We start from the raw sequence: 17,294 nt of genomic DNA, 5'->3' as shown, positions 1-17,294 counted from the left end.
GTAGATAAATGGATGACAAAACCTGCTTGTTTGCAATGAGTAGAACACTGATGAACACAAATGACCTCTATGCCACACGGTTTGAGCACATGAGCTCTCAGCAAAGCACTCAGCAGAGGCAGGGTCGCTTCTACCTTCACTGCCCCAGCAGATTCTGACTGTGATGCCCAGCCTTTGGGTAAGATGGTGTGGTGATTTTTCTAGATAGGAAAACCTCTGCCTGGTCTCTCTGTTCAGCTAAGACAGTAACTGTATCAATTTCTGGTTTATTACTACTTTCCTACAAGTGTTTTTAAGGAAACATCATTGCCTGGCCCACGCAGCAGTTTTCTTTCACCCTGCACTTCTACAGCTCTTGCACCACATGAGCTCCAATACTCATTACTCACCTCATAAATTCCCCTCCAGTGATATAACTGTATGTAGTGCAGAGACTGAGCTGCCTATTTTGAGAGCTAAAATACAACTAACTATCAATAGTTACACCCTTCTTCCTTCCCATTGGGAATATTTTCCAATTGCCAGGTCTCATGTGGGTTTTTTCTGCAGTTACAAAAGCTTTTCAGGAATAATATCACACCATAACCAATGTGCTAGCAGACTGAATCCATCCCCTGGCCCTGTGGGCAGTGCTTGGCAGATCTATGCCTGCCTCTCCAGAAACCCTTCCAACTGGATCAATGCAGGCAAACTCACCCCAACATCCTGCCACTTCCCAGTGGAAACCAGAAAGGCAGCTGAAAGCACAGGCTGCAGATGTAACCAGTGCTGTAGGGATGCAAAAGATCCCATTTCAAGGCTAATCTAAAAACCCCACCGTGCTGTGCACGGAAATCTGATAGCGCTTTACGAGCAGGAGGCTTCTTGAGGCGATTTCAGACAGCACATAACCACGTGTGCCAGGGTGCATTTAAAGATTGCTTCCTTTTCCTTTACATTCTATGATTGTTCATAGCACACCTAAGATTTAAATACTGTGCACACAAGGCCTCTGGTGGGAAGCAAAGCCTTTGCAGATAAAATAGCTTAAGCCAACTGTTCCCTTTCCTGCAAGCCTCATCTGAACCACCAGCTGTGTCTGCCAGAGGGAACATTGCCTTAAATCCCTTTCCAGACAGTAAGGTGAGGCTGGCAACAAGACACACCTCCTTTGAACAAGGCTCTGGGAGCCTCTGTCATGCCCTTGGCCTTTTCTGTTGTGCTCATTTCCGTAACTGTTCATGTCACTGAAATTGAATGTCCCAAACCTACTTCCTGATGAATCTTTACCAGGCTTCATCTTTGGCCCTTTCCTTGCTCTCTCCACAACACAACTGATGAGCCAGCCCCTGGAAATCCCACCCCTCCCCAGCACTGGCACTAAGCTGTCCCCTCGCTTGAGGAAAAGCTATACTACATTTGTCCTCTAAGAAACATGACTTACTAAGATTCTCAGCACAGCTGAGAAGTACTTAATCCTATATATTATCTTTAATTAAAGTCTGCAAGACATCAACCTAAACCTTAAGGTTTTGGACACTGTTCAGAGCAGGCTGGCTGAGAGTTTGCACAATTTCCACATTTTCTTCACATTTTGACCAAACTGTTGGGGAAAGAAGAGATGAGAGGAGAAAGTGGGGAGGGGAGGAAGGAGGGGAAGAGGAGGTGAGGGGATAGAGGGATAAAAACAACAAAGGACCTTTTGGGGATCTTCAGACTCTAAAAGAAACACTTCTGACGAGTTTAGTGATGCTACTCAGGTTAAGAAACATACTTGAAACTGCTTAAAATTAATGCAAATTACAACAAAAGCTGTTTTTCTCTGTTAAGAACACCTATAAAACAGTTTATTTGTTTGAATAGCCTCAGCCTTTACAAAGAATTTTTCTGATGGCGTCAGAGGAGACAACAAATCTACCTCCCCCAGACAAACTACTAAAGCTAGCAGATGAACAATAAATTCAAACACAACCCATTCTTCCTCTCTTGGAAGGATTTGATTAAGTTTCTCAATATCGTGTCTGCATCTGTAGGCACAGAATTGAATATATACCGTTTGATTGTGCTCCTTTTCTTTTTCTTTGGGGAACAATGCAGGGCTGAGGAAGCATCACACATGAAAGTATTATACAGTCCTTGTCAATATTCAAATATTATTTCATACAGTTTTCTTGGCAACTCCTGCTGAGATTCAGGAACAGTTTGCACATAGGTTTACTAATTAAGCTCAGCCTCATTCTTCAGCCTCCCCCCAGCCCACAATATAAAATATAGTTGCACCCTGAATTTAGAAGATTGACTAATCATGTAAGTTACCTATTGTTCATCTGTGGAGAAGGCAGCACTTAGCTGCAATTTCTAAAAGAGGATTCCTGCCTTTCCCCCTTTGCACAGCTCTGTTTCAAGACAGAAGGAATATTCTGTAGACTAGGAGTTAACAAAGCTTCTAATTCACACAGTACCAAATCACACAGCCTTCAGTCCCAAGGAAAGCATCAGCATGTTTCAAATTAGGAGGACTGTTTACCATCAGGAGGTAAAGGATGTGTCGTGGTTTAAACCAAGTCCCCCAACTCCCGGAGAGTTAGAAAGGAGAATCCAAAGAATGTAGCCCCCACGGATTGAGATAAGAACGGTTTAATTGCTAAGGCATAACACAAAACCCCTACTGCCATTTACTACTACAAATAATAATGATACAGCAAACAGCAAGTGAAAAGAATACAACACCCCACCAGCCACCGACCCATAACTCACTCCATCCTGCCTGGCCGAGCACCATGTGCTCCCTCCTCCATTTTTCTCCAGAGCTCCCCCCTCCAGCCTTCTCTTTCCCAGTATCCATCCTGGACATCACGTGCTATGGTATGGAATACCTCATTGACTAGCCGGGGTCAGGTGTCTTGTCTCTCCTTCCTCCCGGACTCCCCTCTTCCACCTGGCTGGAAAAAACCTTGAACAAAAACACCCTCAAAACATGCTCAAACCATGACAGTATGCTTGGCCTAGTATTTATAGTATGCAGCTGTGAGTAAAGGTGCACCTTAAAATGCTGCCTTAATCTAACTTTTCATATCTTGGCACTGAGCAAATGCCCTTAAGTCCAAGGAAATTGATGGTAAGACAGATCTGTCCTTGGAAAAACTTGACCAGGATAAATATCTTCTCACAGACCAGGTAGTTAGCAGCCTCCAGGCCGTATTTTACAGTCCCAGAATACTCGCTGTTAACATTCATCCCCTACTAACAATATCAAAGCATCTCAAGACAGAAGAAAAGCACTGCTACATCCTCACACATTTACCAATTTTCAGGTTTAGGGTCTTTTTTCAAAAGCTTTTGTAGGTAAGAACAGAGAGTTCCAAGTGAGGAAATATTTCTGTGCAGCCTTTAAGAAGAGCACATCTGGAACAGAGGGGAAGAAAAGTAAACCTCTAATATATCGGTTGCATGTCAGAATCTGTCAGCAATGTGACTCATTCTGTCCTCATTTCTACTGTAATAAATTATTACTTCTCTATGCTTGAATTTTCTCACTTGCTGTTGCGCTACAGCACTGCATGAAATAACCCAGCGCTGAGCACAGAACCACAGGAGTGCCACATGCAGTTAATCATTAGCAATATGATTTTGGCAAAGGATGGAGAATGGTGGTGCAAAGTACGAATAAAGAAATATTAGGCAAATAAACAGCAAGCAGCAGCAGGTGAATCAGAAACAAATGGCATGGCAGTATGCTATTTTACACTGAGTCATCAGCTTGAGTCCAGCCTGGTTTTGTTAATGTTATCGTCATCAAGCAGCCACTCATTTTCCTCTGTCTAAACATGGTCTTTGAGATGGAAAACCATGGTCTTTGAGATGGAAGATCCAGATTTTCAAGCACAGGGATCATGCCTACCAGCAAGTAACGGCAGGAAAAGATGTGGAGTATCTCTCTCTCTCTGCTCACCACTTCTTCACAACAGGCCTTTCTCTTTCACATTTCTGTTTTCTTTGCTCAGCTTCACTACCATCCTCTCTGCATCCTTTCCTTTCTCCCAGCCTTTAGGTGCAAAATCTAAAAGTGATTTCCTAGAAGACACAGCTTGATGCTGTGAAGAATCTGAATGATAGAGCTCCCCCAAACACCTGAGATCACCTTGAGCTCCAAGGTGGGTAAGAAATGAATCCAGGAGTGCATTAACAGGGATGGAAAAAGAAAAGAGGCTTCCGGTGTGAAAAGGATTCAGCAGAAGACTTGCCTAGCTGGGCTTTTCTGCAGTAGCTTTTCCTGAGATTGGAGGAGGAAGAACTGGCATTTCCCCACACCTCTCTTCCTTGGGGACTTGCTACTGGGTTTTTTCCTTGTTGAAAAAAAGAAATTTAAAACTCAGATTCAAACCCAAAATCAGCTCCTGCCTCAAACCCCTGTGTCTTCTTTAAACTGACTGTTGAGGAGTCCAGTGCAAGTGTGATGTCAAAGATGCTCACTGAAAGTCAAGACCTGATGCAAAAAATACGAATTCACTAATATGAAATAAAATATATTTGGTACAGAGTTAAATGACCATTTTTAGAGCTGCTTAAACAGAACACACCTGTTTTCTTCCATTCTAGCGGATGTGGCCTGTAATTCAGATGGAAAACAGCAAGTGACAAAAGGATCATGACTTTTAATCAATAGCAATTTAAAAATCAAGAGCAGTCTCTGTGGTGTGACTCTATATAAGAACTGGGCAGGCTGCAAAGAACCTCCTCATAAATAAAAGAGCAAACCAAGACAAATCTTACTAATCATCTCCATCACACTGGCCTGTGTCTTGGCATCTCTACAGCTAAAAATGTATGACCTCAGATTTCTAAAAGTATCCACAAAAACCTGCTATTTAGATATAAAGGTGTATTGTTTTAGGTGGCAGCACAGTAACCCCAGCTTCCTGGAAACATACTCAGACACAAGGTTGTACCTATCTGTCATCCTGACACTTGTATTTCTGTGTCTACCAGCAAATGACCTGAAACCTTGACCTGGAAACTCCCAGGTTTCATCAAGCTCTTTGGCTGTACTGGACACTTCAGGCTGCACACGTGGCAAAGAAAGGAGTAAATGGGAAGCAGGGGAGGCAGCAGTCAGGCAGGGATGAGCAAGCACTACAGTTCAGATGCACTGCTTTGCCTGCATGGAGGCTGGCTTAATGACTTGGTATTTATACCATTTTTTCACTAGATAACTGAAACATCAACAGTGCGCTATCATTTGGTTAATTGTTTGTTCAAAAAATCTCACATTGAAACAGACTGTCTGCTCCTCAGCTCCTTGTCTGATGGCCTGAATGGTAAATAGTGTTTAAGAAAAAACAGACATGTTGGTGGTACAAACGAGATGAGAGTTTTAAGTCTTTATTAAGAACAACCTATTCAAAACCATTACATAAATGATGACATATGAATAATATTCTCAGTAGGGTTTTTAAAGTATATTCAAACCTGGCCCTGAAAGATGATGCTGGTTTTCAAGATACCCCATAAGAAGGCTAGTCTCAGAAGATGGGAGGGGTCATTCATCCAAAGTAATAGCAATGATAAATCTACAGACCAGAGTTTGTTGGGGTAAGAGGATAGGCCTAGGATATTTCCATACAGATAGTAATGCAGACAGTTTTAAGACAGATTCTTATTTTGAGGTAGAAATACTGGAAAGATATTAGTAGAGTACGTGATGCTAGAAATAACACGAAAAATCTAACAAATTTCCACCCATATTTAAATCCCTCACAGGATAGAGTTAATATCGCCAAAACCTCATTTAGCAGAAAAAAACCCAAGTTGTAAAGTGGTTTTGGAAATACAAGTGTGGATTTTGTTTCTGTTTTGAAACCTTCCAGCTTTATAAACTTAAACTGTACTGTAAAATGCAGTATTGGCCCAGGTCTTTAATTTTAAAGGACTGTTCTGTTGCTTAGGCAGGACCAGTAGAGCCACACTAATTTTCAGCACTTTGCCAACAAAGAACTAACAGTGATAGTCTGGCATTAGTGCAGACTTTTCTGCCCTATTCTCTTGTCACTATAGAGACAAACTTCTAATTAACAGCCAAAAGCAACAGACAAGACTTTAAAGACAGTCTGATTGTCTAGTTAGTTCATAATTGCGCATTTATATAATACCTCATACCCTGGGTGTAGAAAGGCTTGGGCTACCAGAAAATGAGATTATTGGTCCTCACACAAAGCACCTGTGCCACTGGTAGCCCTCTGCCTTGCATCCCTGCTTGGTGTCTCCAGAGCTGGTATGAGACTATGTTTTTCATCAGCAGAGAAGCAAATACCTGCCAGAGTGCTCTTATTCATCTGTTCAAGAGGCAAGGCATGACTGTACCACTTTGGAGAGGAAACGCTTGGCCCTGACCTTGCAGTGACATCCTAACAAAGCGAGAAGCACACCGAGTGCTGGCTTATCTTGTTACTTGATGCTCAGTTGCCAACAGTACACTACAGTTTATCCGCTCTTTCATCAGAAAACGCAGGAACATTGCATCAGAGGGTCAGTACTCAATCCCCAGAAGGTCAGTCTACAAGCTAGATTTTTTCCAATTGATTCTGAAAACCAATCTCCCTCACACTCAAGCATATGCAATTTGTGGCAAATGAGGGACTGATGGCATTTAAAATGAAAGTATTTCAGAGCTTTTCCCTGCAATGTTGGTTTTTTATTTGCATGGCACTAGGGATATGCCAGATGTTCTAAAAAGTCACCATAAACCTCATCTCCCTTTCAGCTTTGTAAATAGCAGCTAATCCATTTACATTCCATGTCAGGTTTGTTTCTTCAAGCTGGTATTTTAAAGCTTCTGGCTCAATCATGTCATGGGCCTGAGGATACTTTCCTAGCACAGACAATAAATAATAATAACTGAAGCACCTGGGATTTCAGGGATATATAACTACTGTGAAAGTGAGATCTGAAGCAGGCTGCAGACCTGTCCAGAGAATTTACAGTCTCATCAGAAAACAGAAATGACACCAGCGAGCTGGCTGATAAATGATACATGACAGTCACAAATACTGATTTTCCTACAAACAGTACCGTCAAAAATAGCCCTGGAAGTACACCACTGTGTGAACCTGGGTGAATGCCAATAGAAAAGTGATTAGGTCCCTCTGTGCTTCAGCAAGCTTTTCTCAAGTGATCAAGTAAAGCCTTGCACACCCACAAAAATTGTAGCAAGTTACTTTTGGAGAAGGTAAATCTGAAATGCATCAGCAAGAGAGAGGAAGAAATCTGAATCCTGGATGTTCTCAATGACAAGAGGAAGGAACGGCTTCTATTAGGATTTGTGAATAGCAAAGTAATGTGCAAAGTGGGATTCAAAAGCAACAGCAAGGTGACCCCAGTCTCCTCTCTGGAGAGCAAACCAGATTGACAAGCATGAAAATAAACTACTTTGGTTGCTATGAGCAGATTAATTAAATCTGTAACTCTGAGCTCTGCCTTTTAATTGTCCCTGTAGTTAAAAATGGATTTTGCTTCCCTGCTACCTGCTCCTGGATCACTTATTCCAAGGTTCCCTCTTGGCTTTGCAAACCCAAACTCACTACACTGTTACATGTAACTAGAATCACTGTTGAAGAAGGGTAATTACAGAGAAGCTGCCACAAGGCTGGTTTCCATTCTCTAGTTCTGTTGTGCTGTTTCTTTTCAGATGGCCAAGCTATCCACTTGTTATCTAGTAACGTACCCACAAAAAATGAACACGTTCATAACTATTCAGTTTGAAATAACATAAATGGAAGAGAATAAAAAAAAAGAAGAGATGGCTTTCCCCCCCCCCCCCCCCCCCTCCAATGTCAGTCCATCTCCAATTGTTTTGACCCTGCACTTTCTGTACGTCATGTCTCTAAAGAGATTCCACTGGGAATTAGGGATGTGCAAGGTTATGACCTGATAGTCAACACATCTTTGGCTTTGTAACTGAACACTGTAATATCAGCAGAAAGACAAGAACAAAAGTTAAAAGAGAAAACAAGCTATTCTTCAGAAAGATTGTTTTGGGAACAGTGTCAGAACCATTCTTGTTTGTGAGTGAAATTCTCTCCAGATCTTGGAATAAAAAAATGGCTAGGAAGAATGCTCTTCAGTTCCTAACACTTGGGCACAACAGTGCCAGAGCTCAAACTAGGATGTTGCTGCCCCAATCAGTAAACACAGAGCTGATCAGAATAAGTTACAGCTCTCCTCTAGCCCAAGCATCATTTCAGCAGGGATTTGGGTCTTGAGGTAAGCATGTGGCTGTGGCATGGCACCAGGCCAGGGAAGATGGGCACACATTAACCTTCATGTACCTCAGTTGCGAACTCATGAGCAAATTAGTGATATTCACATGAACATTCATATCTTTTATATAATGAGAAAGCTGGGGCGGGGTGGGGAGGGGAGGAAATTTTACATCTAACTGACCCCATTCTTTTGCTTTCAGTTTAAATTATGAAGTTGGAGGAAAATAACTGCTGTTGGCTTTTTCCACCAGTAGAACATTAAGCGTGATATTAAACCCCCCTGCAAATGTAGTGGTGTTTCCTTTCTTTAAAAGTCAGACTTCTATAAATAGTATGGCTTAGTCACTTTAGCAGTTATACCTGCATGACACAGAAGAGCCTCCAATCTTGTTCTTTTACAGTTTCCAGCTCAGTTGTCTTGATCTTGTGCTGTGTTTCCTAAAGTTAAGATAGCCATTCAGCCCTGGTAAAAAGACAAAAACATGTGACAGGAGAAGACAGAGGGAAAGAAATGTCAAACTGTGGCAACTAGCTACAAATTCTTTTCTAGTTCTTTATCTTCTTCTGCCATATTATGTCCATATTAGTCAGGGGCTTCAGATTAGCTTCAGAATTAGCAGTAATAAAATTTCTCAGATCTGTGGGCAATCTACAAGTACAGTTATTTCTGTTTTACAACTGGGGTCATAAATTCAGCTGGGGTAGGAACAACACCAACATAAACAACAGAATTTGAATTAAAGTCTGCCTCTGTATTTTACAGCACCAAAGGATTCCCTTGATGTGCTTCAATGTTGTAGGATCTATACTTGTTCATTGATTTAATTTCCTAATGACAAGCCTGCATGCTCACCACAGACACAAGAGCAGAAGGCACAACTCTACATTGTGCGCACTGCTTCTGCAGGTACTGAAGAAACAGCAAAGGCATACTTCCCACTTACCTCTAGAAAGGGTCTGGTTTTTGCAAATGTACAGCCACACATTATTCCTTTCCTTTGCAGTTTCCACAATGAGATAAAAGTCAATCTCACTCTGAATTCAGGATCTTCTCTGAAAAGTACACCCCTGTCAGCCAGGTGGAGGTAGAGCTGGTTCAGACAGTGGTGGGAGCTGCACAACACATAATTTTAAGCAATGAAAAAATTCTTTGCTGTTGAGTAAATTCAGACTTTATTTTCCATGGATACACCTGTGTTCCTTGCAAAGAGAGGGCTGGCAGGAACTCAGGCAACAATTTACGAAGAGGTGAAGTAGCCTGCAGAGGCACTCTGCTCCAACACCACCCATACTTGTTCAGGTTTCAAAAGGGTCTCCAGAGGCAGCACACTTGACTCATGAACCTCCTGTTAAACAGTATTATCCTCACGCTTCACTTACATTGCAGTAATTCCTAGGGTCCTGCTGTACTAGGGAATGAAAAGTCATGGAATAGCCACTGACCTTTTCTCCAGCAACCTTGTAACATATAAGACAGGATAAAGTCATTAAAGAGAGAAAACAGATGGGCAATTTATCAACATGTTAAATGCTCCTTCTTGCCAAAGTGAAGGGCTTGGTGGAATCAGCAGGGAAAGAAGACCCTGTTGGGCTTGACTCTAGTCTGGCACGGTGAAGAGACATGAGAGGTGCACAATAAGTGGGAGGCCGGGCACGTGCTCAGCGACGTGGGATGACCCGTCCGCCAGCGTCCCTGCCATCAGTGATATACCACTGCTCTCATCGCTTTGTCACTTACCTGGTGGGGGGGGGGGGGGGGTAGGGGTTAATCCCCGAGGGGGGGCTCTCACTTCTGGAGCCAAGCGCCTGGCGCGTGCCAGGTGCAACCTGCTCCAGGGACAGCGGCAGGTGGGGAGTTGACTGGGGCAGTACCACCTGCCAAAGCGTAACACAGGTGTCCTAAGGCAGGCTCAGGGAGGACAGAAACCTCCCATGGAGCAGAAGGGCAAAAGCTCGCTTGATCTTGATTTTCAGTATGAATACAGACCGTGAAAGCGGGGCCTCATGATCCTTCTGGCTTTTGGGGTTTTAGCAGGAGGTGTCAGAAAAGTTACCATAGGGATAACTGGCTTGTGGCGGCCAAGCATTCATAGTGACATCGCTTTTTGATCCTTTGATGTCGGCTCTTCCTATCATTGTGAAGCAGAATTCACCAAGCGTTGGATTGTTCACCACTAATAGGGAACATGAACTAGGTTTAGACCGTTGTGAGACAGGTTAGTTTTACCCGACTGATGATGTGTTGTTGCAATACTAATCCTGGTCAGTATGAGAGGAACCGCAGGTTCAGACCCCTGGTGCATGTGCTTGGCTGAGGAGCCACTGGCGTGAGGCTACCATCTGTGGGTTTATGACTGAACACCTCTAAGTCAGGATTGCGCCTTGACGTAGCAATACCGCAGCGCTGCCAGTGCCTCGGTGGGTTCGCAATAGCGGTTGCTGGAGACTGACCCAGGAGATGAGTCTTGCTCAGAACACAGGAGAAGGAAAACTCCTATCTTCAAACCCGGGCAGATGGAGCTCATCCAGCCTTGTATGGTCTTCAATCTAAGAGAAGGACACTCTTATAAAACCTACAACCTACAAACTTTGCTGTCACTGTCCTAGATCTCTAGGCCCTGGCAGTTAAACCTCAGGTGTAAAGGGTGGGGCCAGTTCTGTGCACGCTGCTCTCACCTAAAAAACCCACTGTGCAGGCTGGAAGGGCTTGGCTCTCACTTGTCTGTATGGACAGGTGAGGGTCAAAACATCAGGTGACAAGGTGCATGGGGAGCTGCAGATCCAACCTTGCATGTGGGCGGACCAGCGCATGGGTACCTCGAGATTACTCAGGAGATGACAGTCCCGTTTGGATACTCCCTGATTGCCTAAGCACCTTTCTTCCAACGAGATTTGCATATCCCACTTGCCCTTGGTCATCGTGCTTGAAGTAAGCATGGCTAAAGCCCTTCCCAAAACCTTTGCTCGCGAAGCCAAGCCATCAATCAATCAATCAAATGCTCTTTCTCCCCAAAGTGCACTCCTCTCACTGCCAATTCTCTTCTTTCAGATCTACCCACCCTCCTGAGCAAGCATGTTTTTGCTTCCATTTTCTCTAGACTGACTTGCATTAGCCAGCTAACATCCTCCTGGAGCTGACTTGTTGTCAAGCTGCTTGAGTAAGAGCTGCTCTGCAAACACTCATCTATTCAGGTGGATATCAAGCAGCATAGCTTATCTCTTTGTGAGAGACAAACAGACTGCCCTGAGTTAACATGATTGTTTACATGATGCTTTTCAGTTCACGGTAGAGCGGTTGACAGGAGGAGCTTGTTCACAGTTACATAGGAGCTAAAGTCCCATTGATAAGGGTTCAGAAAAAACACACTGTTCCTAGGAGCAGAAGGCCAACCCCACGTAACAAAGGTTTGCCAAGAAACCCACTGTGCAACTAGGCAATGCCAGAGTTTCTGGGTAGGGTGCTTTTATTATCATGCTCAGTCAAGTAGAGCTGGCACTGTGACAAGTGCTTCTGAAAGAGCACTAAACACTAGCCAGGTGAGAATAAATGTGATTCTCAACTGATGTAGCTGTCTCAGCAAGAACACCTAGTTTGGAAGTGTAGTAGCAACAGTACATATTTATTAATATAGCATATTTCATTTTAAGGAACCAAATGATGTTGGTAACCTGGGGCTGTAACTAAAATAAGTCACGTTTGTATTTGTAGAGTTACATGGTTACACCTACAAAACTCTGCTAATTCAGATTTGGCTTGTTAGTTGTGAGGTTAGAACCTGGAAGCTTTCAAATATTACCTAGTACTTCTATTAAATGCCTTTAAAATGCATTCCTTGAATTTGGGATCATTCCCTCACAATGAATACCATTATTACAATAGTAGCACTTTATAGTACCTAATGGCAATGTCCGGACATACTTACCCATATGCATGCACACACAAACACACAGAGTATCCATTAAAAAAAAGAAATATGCATCTATACCCCTAGGTACACAGCACGATGCAGGATGATGTCCTCATAAGGATGGGTAAAATTATGTTTCAGACGTATTATAAAGTGCATGAAATTTGGAGGAAAAAAAAAAATAAAGAAGACAATTTCCTTCTTTTTTTCAAGCATTTTCCAAATAGCAGGTCCCTTATCAGGTGCAGTCAACAGTAAAACCTACATTATAAACATGCAGGTATTGAACAACTCCTAGTGGCAGGAAAAACTCATCTGTCCGTGAAATGCATTAATACAGGAGATCTGTTCCTTCAGTGAACAGCAACTGCCTTTCGCACAGACTGTAACAGACTGGAATTATCATATCTGAATTTGTTTAGTTTTCATAAAACTGAGAATGGAAAAGAAAATTGAAGGCTTTGAATTCACTTTCATTTATTTCACACCTAAGAACATCTAATTATTCAAATTAAGTAAATCACTCATGCTGCAAATCTGGGCCAGGAGGGAACTCTATTTTGGTGCAAGGGGGCTGAATAAATAGGAGGAGTTTTGTTTCAAGTGTTTCGTAGGAGCTGTCATCACCTTTATTTGCCAGTGAAAGTTGCCACTTAGTGGACTGACAGAACAGATTTCATTTCTTCCTGGCCTTATTATGTAGCATTTAGAAATTATTGTCCTTTACATTTTCACTATTAACATGTTTGTTCACTTTGAATCAACAGCACTGTCTTGTCTTCTTGCTTCTTACAAGGTTGTTCCTTGTATGATTTTTCTGGTCTGGGGAAGTGGGCAATGTAACCAATTCAGCAGGATCCCATCTTACAAATGTTAACATTAGATGATCATCTTCGTTATTTTTGCAAGGCTTCACAGAATTTTACAACTGAAATTCACATGAATAAAATTCCCAATCAGCCAACAGAGGATAACAGTCCCATGGGTATTGCATAATTCCCTTTCCTATACCAGAGACTGATGAAATTAGCTTTCATACCTTGCTTTGTATCTATTAATTCAGAACACTCCTCAGTCAATTGCTTTTATTTTCTTGGTACAGAGGACTTCAAGGGGCAGAAAAACAGCACAGGGACTTCAACATAAAAAGCCAGGTGTCCTCAAACAGCAGGGGAATTCTGCCTCATGGAGAGCAAAGCAGCCCTGTTCTGGATCTACCTGGCTCCTTAAGGTGCCTGTCCCTGGAACCAATTTAAAACCACAGGCTATTTTCTATTTTTGGCTTCTGACACCTGAAGCACTGCCTGGAGGAGGGAGGCAGGATGAATGCCAGCCAATTCTCAGCAAGGCTCTCACGCCTGTTTTGCTTCTCCAACCTCCTCCTCTGCCTTCCTTAAACATCCATCACGCGTCTACTTCAGTGCTTTTTGGCAGTGCCTCTGCCTTACCATGTCTTTGGATGCTGTAGTGATCCTGAGAAAGAGATGAGCTGAGGTCCTTCCTCTTTTTAGAGGGAGGGTCAAAGACTACGTCCCAACTCTCCAGGCACACTTGCAGCCTCATCACAATGTACTAGACACAATGGCTGGAGTAAGATTTTGCAGTAATATGGACACTCAGCAATGGGGACAGGGTAAGATCTAACCCTCTGAAAATTTAGGAGATTTATGGAGAGAAAGAAACAAATGGGAGAATGGGGGTAGAGAGAAAAAGAAAAGAAGTTGAGGTATCCCAGCAGTTTGCTTTTCCTAACAACGTTCTCCTTGTTGTACCTTAAGTTAATCATCAGAAATGCATGGGTGCTCTGGCCTCTTACACAGAGATCTCCTATGCTGCAGCTGAAAGAAACACACTTGTAAATCTCAAATGTTCACCTTTCCCACAAAAATGCACCCTATACATGTATCAGATGCTGACAGACTCCGACCTATTCAGAGATGCAAATATTAATGAAAACTGCTAAAATCCCACTTTTATGCCTCCACTGGAGGAAGAATTTTCAATGCATTTCTTCCAACATGGGAGAAATCTCATCTGACCTAGTTTCCTACCCTGTTTGTTACGTCCTGGCTGTCTCATCTGAGGTTCCACCTGCTGTTTCTCCATCTGCCAGCCTTTTTTAGATCAGAAGAACCTTCGGAGTTACACATTAAATGTCAGGCAGGCTTAAGAAAAGTTGTTTATGTCTGTACTTAAACAGATGATATTTTCCATTAAAAATGCATCATGGAGACACTAAAGGCTAAGATGTCATTTGCTTTTGGTTACTGTAACTCAAGAGCAAGTCTGCTTATGTGGAAACTGATGCTATTAGCTCAGACCTATGTATATTCCAGCAGAATGATGGTACGCTGTGAAAACCATTATTAATGTCTTTCCCGGCAATACTGAAAGCCTCAAGCTGGGGGCCAGAAAGTATCAGATAATTTAGTCAAAGTCACTGGAAGCCTTGTGTGGACTGAAATCAAACACCAAACCAGCAGCAGGGAACCATCTATCTTCTCCCACTTACCTCATAAGCTGTTCCAGAGCAGAACTCAAAGATTTAGTTTGCATTAATATGTCATTAAATAACAATTACCTGAAAGAGTAATTACCTCTAAGGTTGTGGTACCTAGAAACAACTACTCCATTTAATGTGAGGTACATTTCACCATACAGTGTTTACAGTACGGTATTTTGCCAGTGTGCAAGACCACAGCACTGCTGAAAAAGCTATTTTCATTCCTCTAACATATTCTGCAAATGGGCCTTGATCATCTGATCTCTGTTATCTCTGAGTTCTATGCAGACTTAAGAGAGGCACCAAAAATCATCCACACCCACGTAAGTCAACAAAACCACTCCCTTTATTTTCAGTGAGTTAGGGATAAGTGCTTTGGAGCATCACCTCCATTGCACACCATCTATCTGACAAAAAAAGTACCGTACAGCCAAAGACTTAAAAAACTCTAGAAGCAAGAGTTTCAGCAGTTATTTTCTCCCTAAAAAGCATACAGAAAAGAAATGGAAACTCATCCCATCAGTATAGACTGCCACACATACTTTGTAGGAGAAGACCAAATGCATGGATACTATGGGTGTCCTAGAGCACTCATGTGGAGCCAGTAGGAATCTTGCAACAGATTTCAGTGAACTTTGGATCAAATCTTAGAGGCAATTAAATAGTTCTACTTATATATTAAGGTTTTATGAATATGTGTAGGCAGCCATTCTGTACCTGTCTTCCATTGTACTCCTGGAATAATTTCAGGGATTAAATGGATGGCCCTGAATCTTTGAGTCTCCTGGTGCTTGGAGGCAGAGGGTCCTACGCCAGGCTTGCTGCAACTGGTTGACCTGCTGTTCGCATGGGATGCTTCCATATGACAATCATTGAGCCTAGACTGCCCATACGATGAAAGCCAGGATGAGTAAAATCTGTACTTCCTGAAGAGATGCAGGCATGTTACTTTTCCTCGAGTTCAGGACATTTTAATGTACCTTAACTTGCCTATAGCTGTCTCAAGGGAATGAAGGAAAGTCTTGTAGCAGGGAGGACATTTCTTGCCTTATCCCATAAATACAATGATTTCAAGTCATTATACCAAAGGCATCTAAAACAAGTATTAACATTATAATTTACAATAATAAAACCATTATTACAATGTGTCTAATTAGGAACCATTATAAGACCAAGTAAAGCTGTCAAAATAGAACAAAAAAGCAATGTGGTTTTTTTATTCCCTGGAGGACTGGGATATGGTGAGAATTGTTGCTAACTCGTAATTTGAGGACCAGAAGCTTGCTTTTAGTTTGAGTTGAAATCTAGGCTATTAAGGAAAAAAGGGCTCTGAGCTATATTCCTCTCTGGCAGGCATTGATTAAGCAAATGTGATCACAATAGTACAAGCATTTTTCAATACCCAGGGCAGACACTTAAAAATCTGAATACAGCAGTATCTATTTAGTTCAGCTACCAGTTCTCCAACATAACTCTGACATTTGCAACCCACGTGTCAGTATTCATCGCACCGCAGGAATTAAGACAAAATGGCATTTAGTTTACCTGGAAAGGATGGTCAGGCAGCCATTAAGGAATCTAATTAAAATGCAGCTTGTTACCAGAGCAGTGCATCTTACTGTGCTGCCATAGTAACCAGGGGTCCCATGGACTTTTGGGGCCATCTGAGGGCATGTTTACAAGAGGCACAAGAACTAATCTGATTGCCCGTGGTACATTTTAAATGACCTGAAAATTCTGAATGATTTGCTGATGTTAACCTATGAAAGAAAATAATTAACTCCTACATGCTTAGACAATGGACCAGTCTCAGGAGTCAGTTTATTCTTATTACTGTTTTTTTTTATGACATACTGCTCCCCACAGCTTATTTAAGAAGCACACAGTTTATCTGCAGCATGTGAGAAAACAAACAGTTTAATTTGGTTCCCTAACAGAAGAACAACAGAACGATCAAGACCTGTGGGCTGTGGAAGAGAAGATGAACAATAGAAATATGTGTTCTACTTAGGTTGCTATTTCAAGTGCTATTTCTTGAAGTATCAGGCATCTGATTGCCCTCAGTTGTTGCTTTTGGTGAATGAGTCCCTGCTAGCATGCTGAGAAAATAAACCATGCTACAGTGCTGGGCTTTTCTTCCTGAAACCTTCTTCTACAACACAAAGATCCTTAAACAGTGTTAATAATTATAAGAGGAGTATCTTACATATTTGGACATTGTGCCTTGTCCTAATATTTATTTTCCATATATGCAATCAAAAGATTAGCTGCTGAGGCATTAAGATGAATTTTAACAGCAGAGATGTCCAGGTCAAGAGATTCTTTTGACACACCACCTGTAAAGAAGACTTCAAATTGTTAGTGGGTTGTTTCAGGTTGTCATGAAGCATTTCTGCAAAAGAGTGGTGGACTTTGATGAAAATATCTGCAAGTTGTTTGAAATTATCAAGGGGATTTTTAGTCATCTTGAAAAAAGCTTGGCAGCAATTTTTCAGAAATAAATGGAATTCTTTAGAAATGTGGGGAAGAGAATGGGAGGTGACATGAGAAATTGCAAACACGAGCTTCAATATGTTCATGTGATTTTGGCTCACTGTGCTGCACCATCAGCTTCCACTTTATGCAGCTAGGATGGGTACATACCTG

Source organism: Melopsittacus undulatus, unplaced genomic scaffold (genome assembly GCF_012275295.1).
Source record: "Melopsittacus undulatus isolate bMelUnd1 unplaced genomic scaffold, bMelUnd1.mat.Z mat_scaffold_500_arrow_ctg1, whole genome shotgun sequence".
Taxonomy (NCBI): domain Eukaryota; kingdom Metazoa; phylum Chordata; class Aves; order Psittaciformes; family Psittaculidae; genus Melopsittacus; species Melopsittacus undulatus.
The sequence above is the reverse complement of the archived record's forward strand: the minus strand, read 5'-3'. Positions refer to the sequence as shown.